The following is a 12,922-nucleotide window of genomic DNA, read 5'->3' on the forward strand; positions in this document are numbered from 1 at the left end:
GGGAGCAGCGGGTCAGGACTGAGGGGTGCTGGGAGAGGAGACGAGATTTGGGATAGCTGGGATTCTGGGTCCGGACTGAGGCACTGACAGAGTTGGGAGTGGAGCCCATGGCTGGGATAATGGAGAAGAGGGGGACTGTGAGTCAGGACTGAGGGAGGCATCAGCAAAGCTGTGGGGGAGCCAAGCTGTCTGCATAGTAAAACACCACACGCTGCTCACTCAGCAGCATCAAGAAGTGCAGAATCCATCACTGGCTTTGGTAGTGTGTTCCAATGGGGACTCATCCTCACGGTGAAATATTTGTGTCCTATTTCTAAGCTGAATTTGTCTGGTGTCACCTTCCAGCCGCTGGTCTTGTTCTGCCTTTCGCTGTGCCATTAACCAGCCCTTTAAGACCCAACATGTTCTCTTCAGGAAGGCACTGAGACACGTCAATGAGACACTCAGCTAAACACACGCAGCTCCTTCCCACAGTTCACAAAGCTTTTTTCTGGAGACCTCAAAACATTTGGCTCTTTGCTGCCCCACCTCCAATTTTTCAACATCTTTTTAAAATGTGGCCCCTCAAGCAGGTGCAGTCTCCAGTCACAGTCTCATAGATTCTGTGTCACCTCCCTGCCCTATTTGCCCCTCTGCTTTTGTGCCTAATGATGGCAATAGCCATATTCACCACAGCATCACCCTGCAACCTCCTGGTGAGCAGCATGACCCCAAAATCCTTTGCAGAGTCACTGCTTGCCTGGGTACAGCTCCCCGTTTTGAGGGCTGCAGAAAAACACCTTCTTGTGAGCTCTTGAGCTCGTCGGCTGTGTCTAGACTGGCAAGTTTTTCCGCAAAAGCAAGTGCTTTTGCGGAAAAACTTGCCAGCTGACTACACTGGCCGCTTGAATTTCCGCAAGAACACTGACTTCCTACTGTCTGAAATCAGTGCTTCTTGTGGAAATACTATGCTGCTCCCGTTCGGGCAAAAGTCCAGTGTAGACAGCTCAGATTGGTTTTGCATAAAAAAGCCCCAATTGCGAAAATGGCGATGGGGGCTTTTTTTGTGCAAAACTGCGTCTAGATTGGCATGGATGCTTTTCCGCAAAAAGTGCTTTTGAGGAAAAGTATCCGTGCCAATCTAGTTGCTCTTTTCCGCAAATGCTTTTAACGAAAAACTTTTCCGTTAAAAGCATTTGTGGAAAATCATGCCAGTCTAGACGTAGCCAATGTGTTGAGCTTCTACAAAGGAAGGCTGAGAGGTGACGTTGCTGAAGTTTCTAAGTACCTTCCCAGAGAGGGTATTTAAAGGCCTGTTTAAAGGCACAGGGAAAGGCAAAACAAGACCCAGTGGCTGTCAGGTGAAACCAGACACAGCTGAGAAACAAGGCACACATATTTCACAGTGAGGATGATTCACCAAACTTTCAAAGCATGTGACAGATTTTTCATTTCTTGACATCTTCTAGTGAAGACGAGATGTCTTTCTGGTGTGAGCTTGGATGAAAACTTAGCTATTTTGATATACAGCAGGGCTGGGACATACGGGGTCAAGTTCGATGCTCTAATGGTCCCGTTCAGCCTTAATATCTACTAATTAATGACAAACTCTGGGGATTTATTATCCATGGGCCCCAGACTCAGCTGTCATTAAGTGGGACAATCCAGGGCAACCAACTCAAAGATCCAAAGTGGCAGACTGGGGTCAGGACACTGGCCATGCAGGGGAGCAGTGGGTGTGGCAGTGACATCACAAAGGCCTGTTGCAGGACCTCAGCCTATTGGGGGGAAAGTGGTGTGTCAGTTGTGACCTCACAGAGAGGCCCTGACAACAGCCAGGCAGGACAGAGGCACAGGGCAAGGAAAACCTCAGAGATTCCTGTGGCTCTGCAGTAGCAAGGCTCCTGCTCAAGCTCTCTCCCTGGGGATGGATAAACAATTGGGATTACTCTAGGCAAGCGTGAGTAGGAACCTTGTCGGAGTTTTCTTCTTCCCTACCACCCATTCTGTGTTACCTGCTTAGGAGCCTGTTTGGCGTCTGTTCTGTCTGACCCACCTGGTACCAGCTGAGTCCTAGGCATAGAAATCACTAAGTTAAGGTGATTTGATTTCCTCCCAGGGACTTTATTCCTTAGAATCGCTGCAGACATTGGGGGTTTGTCCTTTTGACTCCTTCCTACCAGCAGCACAGAAGGAAGGGAGGCATGGTCTGTTACTGCCACCCTTCCTTCCGCACCGCTGATAGAGGCAGCCCTACTTTCCACACTGAGGGGCCGGAGAGCAGTGGGTAGTGGCAGGACACCCAGCTCAGAGGTCAATGCCACTGCCAGCAGCGGTGCAGCAGGAAGGGTGGCATGGTATGTGATTGCCACCTTTCCTTCTGTGATGCTGCTGGTGACGATGCTGCCTTCTGAGCTAGGAGGCTGTAGAGCAATGGACTCTGGGGAAGTGCCCAGGTCAGATGGCAGCACAGAAGGAAGGGAGGCATTGTATGGTATTGCCCCCTTCCATCTGCACTGCTGCTGGTGGTGGCACTGCCTTTTGGTCTGGGTAGGAGCAGAGCAGTGGCCTCTGATGAGGCACCCAGCTCAGACGGCAGCACAGCTGCCAGCAGCGGCACAGAAGGCAGGGTGGCATGTTATGGTATTACTGTCCTTCCTTCTGTGCCACGGCTGGTGGCAGTTCTATCTTCTAACGTGGGCTGCTGGAAAGGCAGTGCCGCCACCGCAGCGGAGGAGAAGGATGGGTGGCATGGCATCATATTGTCTCCTTTCCTTCCCTGCCACTGCTTTCTAAGGAGGTGGCTGGGGTGGGGGAAACTGGTCAGACACCCAGCCTGAATGGCAACCCAGCTGCCAGCAGCAAGGCAGGATGAAGGGGGGCATGGTCTGGTATTGCCACTCTTCCTATTGTGCTGCTGGAGGTGGCTCTAACTTTTAATCTGGGCAGCAAGAGAGTACGGGCACCAAGAAAAGAAAGTCTGCACCCACAGCAGCACGGAAGGAGGGTAGAAAAGTCTGCTACTGCCACCCTTCTGTGCTACTGCTGGCAGCAGCCCTGCTTCCCACGCTGAACAACTACAGAGTGGTGGGACAGAGTGGTGAGTACTGGTGGGTACCGGCAGGACACCCAGCTCTGAAGTCAAGGTATCCACAAGCAGCAGCGCAGAAGGGAGGGTGGCATGGTCTGGTATTGCCACCTTTCTTTCTTTGCTGCTGCCAGTGGCGGAGCTGCCTCTCATCTAGGAGGCCACAGAGCAATAGCCTCTGGTGAGGTACCAGAGGCAGTGAGTGAAGCCGAGGAAAACCCTGAATCCAAGTCTAACCCACAGTGGGTACATCTAAACTACATGGCTCCATCGATGGAGCCATGTAGATTAGGCTGATCGGCAAAGGGAAATGAAGCCGCGATTTAAATAATCGCGGCTTCATTTAAATTTAAATGGCTGCCGCGCTGAGCCAACACACAGCTAGCTGATCAGCTGTTTGTTGGCTCAGCGTGCTAGTCTGGATGTTCCCCTGCCGACATGAAAGCCGTTTATCGACCTCCCCGGTAAACTTCATCCTACGAGGCATAACAGGGAGGTCGATAAAGGGCTTTCAGGTCGACACGGGAGCATCCAGACTAGCGCGCTGAGCCGACAAACAGCTAATCAGCTGTTTGTCGGCTCAGCGCGGCAGCCATTTAAATTTAAATGAAGCCGTGATTATTTAAATCGCGGCTTCATTTCCCTTTGCCAATCAGCCTAATCTACATGGCTTCATCGATGGAGCCATGTAGTTTAGACACACCCTGGGAGTGTTACGCTGTCCTTGCTGTTCCTGATGCAGAAGACACAAGTCTGAAACAGCTTCTTAGTAGGGATTTACCATCCTTGTGGTCAAGCTCTAGAGAACAATGCTTTTAGCTCTAGGATACCTGGACTCGGTGCCAGGGATGACAAGCCCTAGAGAGGGTCTCTGGGAAGGCCTGGTCTACATGTTAGCAGGCTCCTATCTTTGCATGGCCTTGGGGGAATCAGACAGTGACAGGATCTGAGCCCTTATGTTCCCCTGTAAGCTGAGGTATTGTGTGGCCACCCAGCTGATTAGCAGAGTACCCACAGGCCTCCATGCATGTGTAACCACCACCAGGTGGATTTGAACCTGGGACATCTGAAGCTGAGTATAGCAGAGGGCTTATTTCAAATTTGGTAAACCTCATTTCACGAGGAATAATGCCAAATTTGAAATAGCTATTTCGAAATAAGTGCTGTGTAGACACTTATATCAAAATAGGGGGCCTCACTGATTAACAATTCACTAACGGGTGGTATGTGATACACACAAACACACACACACACACACTGATTATCAATTCACTAAAGGATGGCATGTGAGATCTCTCCTAAGAGCCAGTGGCCCAATGGTTGTCATAGTCCTTGGGAAAGGTAGGTGCAGATAATATTTAAGAACTTATCTATGTAAAAGTTATGTTCTTAGTGACTTGGGATTAATGCAGGTCACCAGGAGCGTTCCTGTCCAGCAGGAGGTAACAGATCCTTATTTCTCTGCCTTCTGATGGGCAGGGGATGTCTCTCGAAGGATGCTTGCCTGCATGATGCTGATCAAGTAATTGCACAATTTCAAGAGGAAATTTATAAGAAACAACAAGCAGCAGGAAAGAAGCCTGTTTACAAATATAGACAATAGTTTGTTGGGATATATGCCTGACCTGTTGCATGTATATCACTATCACATGCTAGCCTGGCTGTAAAAGGATAGAAGGACTTCAGGGTCACCATTGCCCTAAAAGACATAAAAATGTCTAGTTACATACATCTAGGTTCTAAATGTGTGTTAGGGTTGTGTTTAATATGTAGCCATCTGCTGCCAGTACTTCTCCCGGCTATCACTTGCATCTCTGTGCTTTGTTAAAGAACCTATACCAGCTTGCACTGTACAACATAGCTAAATCCTATGAGTTAAACAGAGCAGTGATCCAAAATGCAATGGGTAAGCTGTGATTTTCTGCTGCTTTGAGAGATGCAAATCAGTGAATCCTGCAAGTGTCCAGGGGACTAAGGGCTGGACCAGGGGTGGGCAATAATTTTTGGTGGGGGGGGGCCACTCCAAGATTTTGGTTAGTGGTCAAGCGCCGCACTTTTCTGTGTAGAGGGTGCGGGGTCAAGATTGGGTGCAGAAGGGTGCATGGAGTAAGAACCATGGTGCAGGAGAGGGTGTGGGGTCTGAGAGGGTGTTTGGGTGGAGGAGGGGGTTGTGACCTGGGTCAGGGGATTGGAATGTAGGGTCAGGGTGGGAGTGTGGGTGCAGGAGAGGATTCTGGCTTGGGGGAAGGGTTTTAGAAGGAGTACAGGTCTGGGAGGGAGTTGTGACCTGGGGCCGGGGGGGTGCAGAGGGTTTGGATGGTGACCTGGGGGAGGGAGTTGGGATGTAGGAGGGGTTGGGGTGCCAGAGGCAGGCACAGGCTGGGAAGAGTTTCCCTAGGTGTCTCCTGGCCAGCAGGCTGCAGTACCCCCGAGCCAGGCTGGGCTCCCTGTCTGCTGCAGCCCCAGCCCAATGGAAAATGCAGCTTCCTCCCTCCATGGGGCTCTCAACTCAACATGGGGGAAGAGGCTTGCATTGCCCCTGTTACTCAGGCCAATCTCTCCGCTCCCATTGGATGGCTGTTTCCAGCCAATAGGAGCTGAGGATTGGGCTGGGGGCGGGAAGCCTCTCCCTCCCTGCACAGCAGAGAGAGATACAAACCTGAGGGTCCTGGCAGGGGGAGCCACGGGCCGGATCCGGCTTGGCCGGCCAGATCTGGCCCACGGGTCATATATCGCCCAGGTCTGGGCTGGACACTCCAGGGAGCTGTATGGCGGGTTGCTGTGTGTCTGTTGTTAAACTGTAGAGAAGAGCAGAGACTGTGTTGCCCTGGAGAGTAAATTGTGTTGTCTGTGGCCAGTAAATTGTGTTGTCTGTGTGAAATTGGGAAGCTGACCCCCTGGGAAGCACCGGGCCAAAGGCAGGTAGCGGTGAAGTTCCTCACAACCCTGGGAACCCCCTAGAAGGAAACTAATAAGGGACATTGACGAACATCTCCCCTGAGCATGTGCCCCTGAAGACAAACAGTGCAAAGGACTATGGAATCCATGCATTGTTCCCTCCCCCTGCCCGCCAACAAGAATCAGGGGAGAGGGTAACACCATCTTTCAAACAAACTCACATACACTTGCACTTGGGTCGGGAGGGAATATTTCGGCCTGAGCCCATTGGGCTCTTCTGACTCTCACTGGTGGAACCACTCAGTGGGCCACCTGCAAGAAGAGTTTTGGAGGAATCCGGTTGTAGTTGTCTAAGCTGCCCTTGCCAACTCTTCCACTCAGAAATAGCAACTGGCCAAGAGATGCCCACAATGGGGCTATGTCTGGACTGCAGGCTTCTTTCGAAAGAGGCTCTTTCGAAAGCATCTTTCGAAAGAGCCTCTTTCGAAAGATCGCGTCTAGACTGCAGGCGGATCTTTCGAAAGAGCAATCCGCTTTTTCGAAAGAGAGCACCCAGCGAGTCTGGATGCTCTCTTTCGAGGAAGCCCTATTTACATTGAAGAACGCCTTCTTTCGAAAGAGGAACTTTTGAAAGAAGGCGTTCTTCCTCGTGAAACGAGGTTTACCGCCATCGAAAGAAAAGCCGCGTTCTTTCGAAATTATTTCGAAAGAACGCGGCTTGAGTCTGGACGCAGGGGAAGTTTTTTCGGGAAAAGGCTACTTTTCCTGAAAAAAACCCTGAGTCTGGACACAGCCTGGGTGTGCAGCTGGCTCAGGAGAGGGGTGTGTGTGTGTGTGTGTGTGTGTGTGTGTGTGTGTGTGTGTCTGTGTGTGTGTGTGTGTGTGTGTGTGTGTGTGTGTGTGTGTGTCGGGGACCGGGGGAGAAGACAACTCAGCTGGTGAGGTTTTTAAGTTGGCCAACCCTGGCTAGACATCTCCCCCACCCCCGAGAGGAGACGTCGTAGCACCCTCTCCTCCTGGTGTTCATTTCCCCCATTTTTGCTGTAGGAGACCAAGGTATATTAAGTGTCAGGGGCTGGGATGACTTCATCATAGTCACAGGCAGCGGTGCTATTTACCTACTTTATAGCTATTCCTTGCCTGGGCTGGGTTCATTGTAGAACTTTGGAGCAGCACAGAAAACAAAGCAGCATTTCTTATTTCGATACAGGGGTGGAGCCAGGCAGCAGGGGAAGAGCATTCTTCAGTGAGCAGTGAGCAGCTACCGGCAGGCAACACACCTCTGCACTAAGCTGACTGCAGTGCAGCACAGGTTTCGACAACAGCCAATGCTGTTGCTGCTGCCGCCACCCCCTCACTCTCAGATCTGACTTTTCTCATCCTTCCTCCCTTTACTGCAATGCCTTAGTAAACAAAGCAGCTGCAAATGTGAGGGGAAGGGAAGAACGAGTGGGAAAGCATCCCGGGATGGGGGAAGAATAAATGCCCTCTTCCTGTGTGTCCTCTGTGTTGGGTTGGCATGATTCTAGGGCAGACGGTCAGCACCCTAGTGCACTGTAGAACCCAACATTATGGGCACCGCTGCAACCCAGGGCCCAGGGAGGTTGGCAGAGCTCATGCCAAAGGTTCCTGCCCAAGTGGATGGAGGCCCAGTTGCATTGCTGGCTGGCAGAGGATACTTCTTCCCCCTGCCAGACCTACCTTGCCTGAACCTGGCTGTCCAGGCTTGGTAGGGGAACAGGAATTGCCCTGCTGTATGTGAGGCAGCCCAACCATGTGAAGGCAAAGGGTAGGCTGCAAAAGCTTGTTCTAGGGAGAATTCATTCACCCTGGTGCTGCCACTGCTGCTATTGGGCCAAAAATTCTAAGACAATGAGATTTCTCACCTGGCTGAAGTTACAGCAGGTGCAGCTCCACAGGGGGCCAGTGACTGTCTCAGACCCTCACCAGGTTTTCCTCTCAGGTTGTCTCCCCATCACACCTAAATCCTGCCCTCATCCTTTACCCCCATTGTCCTGCACCTTGTGTAGAAGTTTACACGAGGGGAAGTTATTTAACAGCCACAGTGCGTAGGGCAATAGATAAATTGGCCACAGACTCTCAGCTGAAACCATGGCAGCAACTCGGCCCACCCCTAGTCTCCACAGTAGTTATTCATTAGGACTTCTTGACAGCAGAAAGGAGAACTAGATAAATTCATGGCGGTTAGGTCTATCAATACTTATCTGCCAGGATGGGTAGGAATGGTGTCTCTAGCCTCTGTTTGTCAGAGTGACAAGAGAGGGATTACTTGATGCTTATCTGTTCTGTTCACTCCCTCTGGGGCATCTGGCATTGGCCACTGTTGGGCTAGCTGGACCTTTTGTCTGACCCAGTGTGGCTGTTCTTATGTTTGACCTTGGAACCTCCTACTTCAAAAACCACAGCCCCCGCTGCTGTTCAGCCTGACATGGCAGAACGAGCTTATCTTTGGTAAAGGCTACAATGGTGGTTCTCTGGAGATTTCAGCCTCCGGGGGGAGACAAGCCCCTTCCCAGGTGGGCTCTGACCCAGGACCTGGAGTATTGGGTTCATATCCAGGTCTTTTAATCCACTTCCACTGCCAGATTTGAAAGAGTTAAGATTTAAGGGCCAGAACTGGCTCATCTCTGACTATGTCGTCCCAACACACACATCGCCAGTTGTCTGGGAGCAGGATGGGCACTTGTTCCAGGACTGAAGTGGCCCTCTTTGTGATAACTCCCTCAACGTTCATACAAAGAGTACAGCACATGAGTGATATGATCGCACCATTAAGTCACAGCTTGAAGTCTGCCTGGTAGATTTTCATCTACTGAGCTGCACATGAAGGTTTTTCAGGGAAGCCAGTTTGAAAAAGAGTTCAAGTCTGCTTGGATCTGAGAGTTACAATGGACTGGTTAGAGCTGCTCCTTATTGAATCTGGAGCAAAGGAAATATTTGCATTTTGACTACTTTGATGCTAGGCTTCTTTGATGGGAGCCAATGACAATCATTTTAAGGCAATAAAGAACTAGCCAAGCCTATTTTTTCTTCAAAGGTCAGCCTTGTAAATGGCATTAAAGGAATTTTCTGGAGATAATGTTTCTGTTAGATGTTTCAAAAGATTGTAATACAGCTCTTTATAAAAGAAGGGAAACATATTTGTTACTCTGATATGCTGAAAATGAATCAAGGATGTTAGCAACAGAAGTTAAATTAGATTATGAAAAAAATAAAAAATAAATGTCCTTGCGTTCAGTAGGAAACCTCTGAGATCAAGGGAGAACACCAGAGCAGAGTTATACCCCATGGAAAATTAGAGATTAGTACTTTCTTCCCTTTGATAAGATTTTTTTTTTGCAGAAACTAAAAATAGGGAAAGAATTTGTGTAGGATTTAAAAAAGCCAAAGCACTAACTAAAGTAAAATTGACATGGAAAAATGGTAAAACAGTGTTTGCTACTAAGCACATTATTGTTGTCTGGCCAGTCTTACTAAGGTATTGGGAAAGTGTCATTAATGTTTTCAAAATATGAATTTAAATTTGTTACTGTGATTCTATTGTATCATATTACTTGTTGCAACAGTAGCTGTGTGACGTGGGTATGGACAACCGCCATATTGTTAGGATCTTTCATTTTGGGTATGCTAAACATTTCCAGAGTTCAAAAACTTTATCCAGATGAATTGGGTCTCTTGAATCCAGAATGTTTGGACAGAAATCTCTATGGAAATATTTTTTGAGAGATTGATGGTGATTTTTATTTTTAGTTAGGCTATAATCCCTGCCAAAACACCTTTTCTTGGCATATGTGAGTCTAGCCAGAAACAAATGCAGGAAGACTTAGATACTGCAGTGCTATAAATACTGTTATGTGACTTCATGGTCTCATAGCTCGTTTAGTACTGCCATGCCCTGCTATTCCACTGTCTTCGGAATAACAACAATGGCAGAAACTCCAGTTTCATGGTTTTATTATTGAAGTAGAGTACAGAGGGAGCGCCTGTCCTCCTGCTGGTACAATCAACTTACTTCTGTCCTAGAGGCAGGAAATAGACACTCTGCAACTTCTCTGGTTATTCATGAAACTTGGAACCATCCCATCTAAAAGGAACCACACTTTTGTAACACAACGCCACACAGCCAGTAACTCTCTCACAATTCCATAGGGAGATAGGTAAATCAGACCCTAATTCACTTAAGCACAAGAGTATCTTACTGATATTTGGCTGAGATTTCAGAAATAACCTAGGGTTAGTCTACACTACAGAGTTTTGTTGGAAAAACAGCCATTTTTCCGACAAAAGTTGAGGAATGTCCAAACAGCAATTGTGTTCTTCTGCAAGAAAACTGAAAGAACAGAGGGGTTTTCCTGGCATTGGTAATCCTCATTCTATGAGGAAGAAGCCTTTTTGCGAAAGAGCTCTTTTGCAAAAAGGTGTGTGTGGACAAGGAAAAGGGAATTCTTTCAGAAGAAGAGGAAAGAGCCCAGGTGCCCTGGTGGCCATTTCATCCATAGCAATCACAGCTTACATGCAAGAAAGTGCCCATTCAGTCTGGACGCTCTCTTTCGAAAAAGCAGATCGCTTTTTCGATGCACTTTTGCATTATGGACGGTCTTTTTCGGAAGAAGTTTTTTCGGAAGATCTCTTGTGATTTCAGGTGCTCAGCTAGACAGACACACCTGAAAGGGATTTGATTTTCAGAAAGTGCTGTGCTTTCATTCTGTAGAAATCAGGTCCCTTAACATATCTCACGTTGCAATGAAAATCATTGGCCATTTTTTTTAACACAAGATGGTGTACTTGGACCTTGTATTCCACAAACCAAACCAAAAGTTTTCCATTGACCTAAATGGAAAGTGCAGGCAGAATGAGGCTCTGACTGGGTGTTGATTTTTTTGGGTGAATGCAGAAGGGAGGATCCTTCCTCTCCTCCCTTGGCTTCATCCAGAGCTGCTCTTTGATAGAAGCGATGAGCCCTGTCCATTTGGCACAAGTGGCCTCTGCCTACTTTCAGTCCTTTTAGCAGCAAGGTGACTAAGTCTTGCTGGGTCTGCCAGCAGCTCACCTGGGAGGCCTTCTCAGCAACCCGTGGAGGTGCAAACTCATGGAATCATAGAACTGGAAGGAACCTCGAGAGGTCATCGAGTCCAGTCCTCTGCCCTAACAGCCGGCCCAAGCACCATCTAGATCATCCCTGACAGGTGTCTGTCTAACCTGCTCTTAAATATCTCCAGTGATGGAGATACCACAACCTCCCTAGGTAATTTATTCCAGTGTTTAACCACCCTGACAGTTAGGAAGTTTTTCCTAATGTCCATCCTAAACTTCAATACTCTTTGCTTCTTAAAGGACCACTCTCTCCATAAGGTAGGCTGTGCCCAGACAACAGGGTCTCTAGCAAGGGCAGAGAATGCATGGGACACTCCATCAAATACCTGTAACCTGCATGAACTTTAAATGACCGAAGCCCAAGTCCTGACGTATAATAGCCCTTTGGGATCTCACAAGAACTGACGATGCTTTAATGCCTCAGTTGAATTTTAGAGGGAACTGTCATGAGCCACCTTGAGCCCATTTAGGTGGATTGAGGCTCTAGAGGTCGATCTTCTAGCATTCAATTTAGCGGGTCTGGTATAGACCCATACATTCAAAGCTGAGGGCAGCCTCTGCCAGCGTCCAGTACTCCTCCTTTTGTGAGGAGTAAGGGAAGCCGATGGTCTCCCTCTGTGTGGACACCGCCAAGGCTTGGCTAAAGATACCTTAAACTGTGTACCGTAAGCTGAGCTTTCTGATCTAATACAGACCAGGCCTTAGAGGGATAAGAGGATGTAACGTGCCCTTTTATTCCAGACACAAGCTACCCATATTGCTGATCTCAGCACAGGGGAGGGAAAAGAAGTTCTGGGGCTGCTAATTTCCATCCTACAGAGGTGGGTGGGGAAAGAGGAGAAGAAGAGAACTCCTCGACCGTGCCAGAAAGCACAGCTGAGCCAGCATACAGGTGAAACAGGTGATAATGAGTACCTGCTTGTCGTTAGTTACTTTTGCATGTGTGAAGCAGGGAATGAATAGAGACTTGGACTCAGCTTGGCCCGGGTATTTCTCCTAGGGCAGCATAACTTTGTGCTGCTCTTTACTCTGGGCTAGTGCTAATGTTGCCCGTTAGCCATTAGTGACTAAGGGAATTTCTGATCCCCTCCCAGCCCATCACCATGGCGACAGGAATTAATTTCACCCCCAGGAGCCTACCAGAGAGCTGTGTCAGGCTTTCTGAAATCTAAACTGCAGTGCTCACATTTCCATTTCTCCGTGTTAGTGACAGCAGCTCCCCCAACATCAATTTGCTTCAGACAGTTTTCAGGCTGCAGGAATCAATACATGAATATTTATGGGGGGGTGACTATTAAATATAGTCTTCTCAGAAGAAATACATAAATAGCAATGGAATTATGGGCGAGTCAGAGGAAACAAAGATGCTGGATACACACTTATAATCCAGATGGAACAAGCTCCTGTGATTATAAGTGAATGCAGAAGCAGCTTTTGAAGGAAATGATCAACCAGAGAGAAGACTTCGCCTTTGGAAATTTCTGATGGGCTGCAACCATTCTGAGGTAGATGGACAGAGATAGTTAGCCAATGGAGAAAAATAAACACTAAACCAGTGGTCAGTACAGTGAGATGCAGAAGAGAAGCATTTGGGAGAACTGAAGAAAAGCCTTAGTAAGATAGAAGAATGACAATAGATTCCTTTCACACTCTGTTTCTGGAAGACAGGATATTGGGCAAGATGGACCTTTGGTCTGACCCAGTATGGCCATTCTCATGTGCTTATGTGCTTCATTCTGGACAAGGCCTACAGGCTTAGGGGATCTTGGAAGTACTTTTTCCATAAGCGCAGTTTAGTTTCTTTAAACTACGTCTCTATCTTTATATTCACATGTGTGTCTT

General features: G+C 48.3%; 1 long non-coding RNA gene across 1 annotated transcript; it reads left to right on the forward strand.

Moving 5' to 3' along the window:
• Positions 1-1,832: 1,832 nt before the first annotated feature.
• LOC149524623 (uncharacterized) lies at positions 1,833-7,465 on the forward strand. Its single transcript, XR_012902474.2, has 2 exons — positions 1,833-1,939; positions 7,176-7,465. It is a non-coding gene; the product is annotated as an uncharacterized LOC149524623 (long non-coding RNA).
• The last annotated feature ends 5,457 nt before the right edge of the window (positions 7,466-12,922 follow it).

The sequence above is a fragment of the Pelodiscus sinensis genome, chromosome 3, assembly GCF_052426305.1.
Source record: "Pelodiscus sinensis isolate ZL-2025 chromosome 3, ASM5242630v1, whole genome shotgun sequence".
Lineage (NCBI taxonomy): Eukaryota > Metazoa > Chordata > Testudines > Trionychidae > Pelodiscus > Pelodiscus sinensis.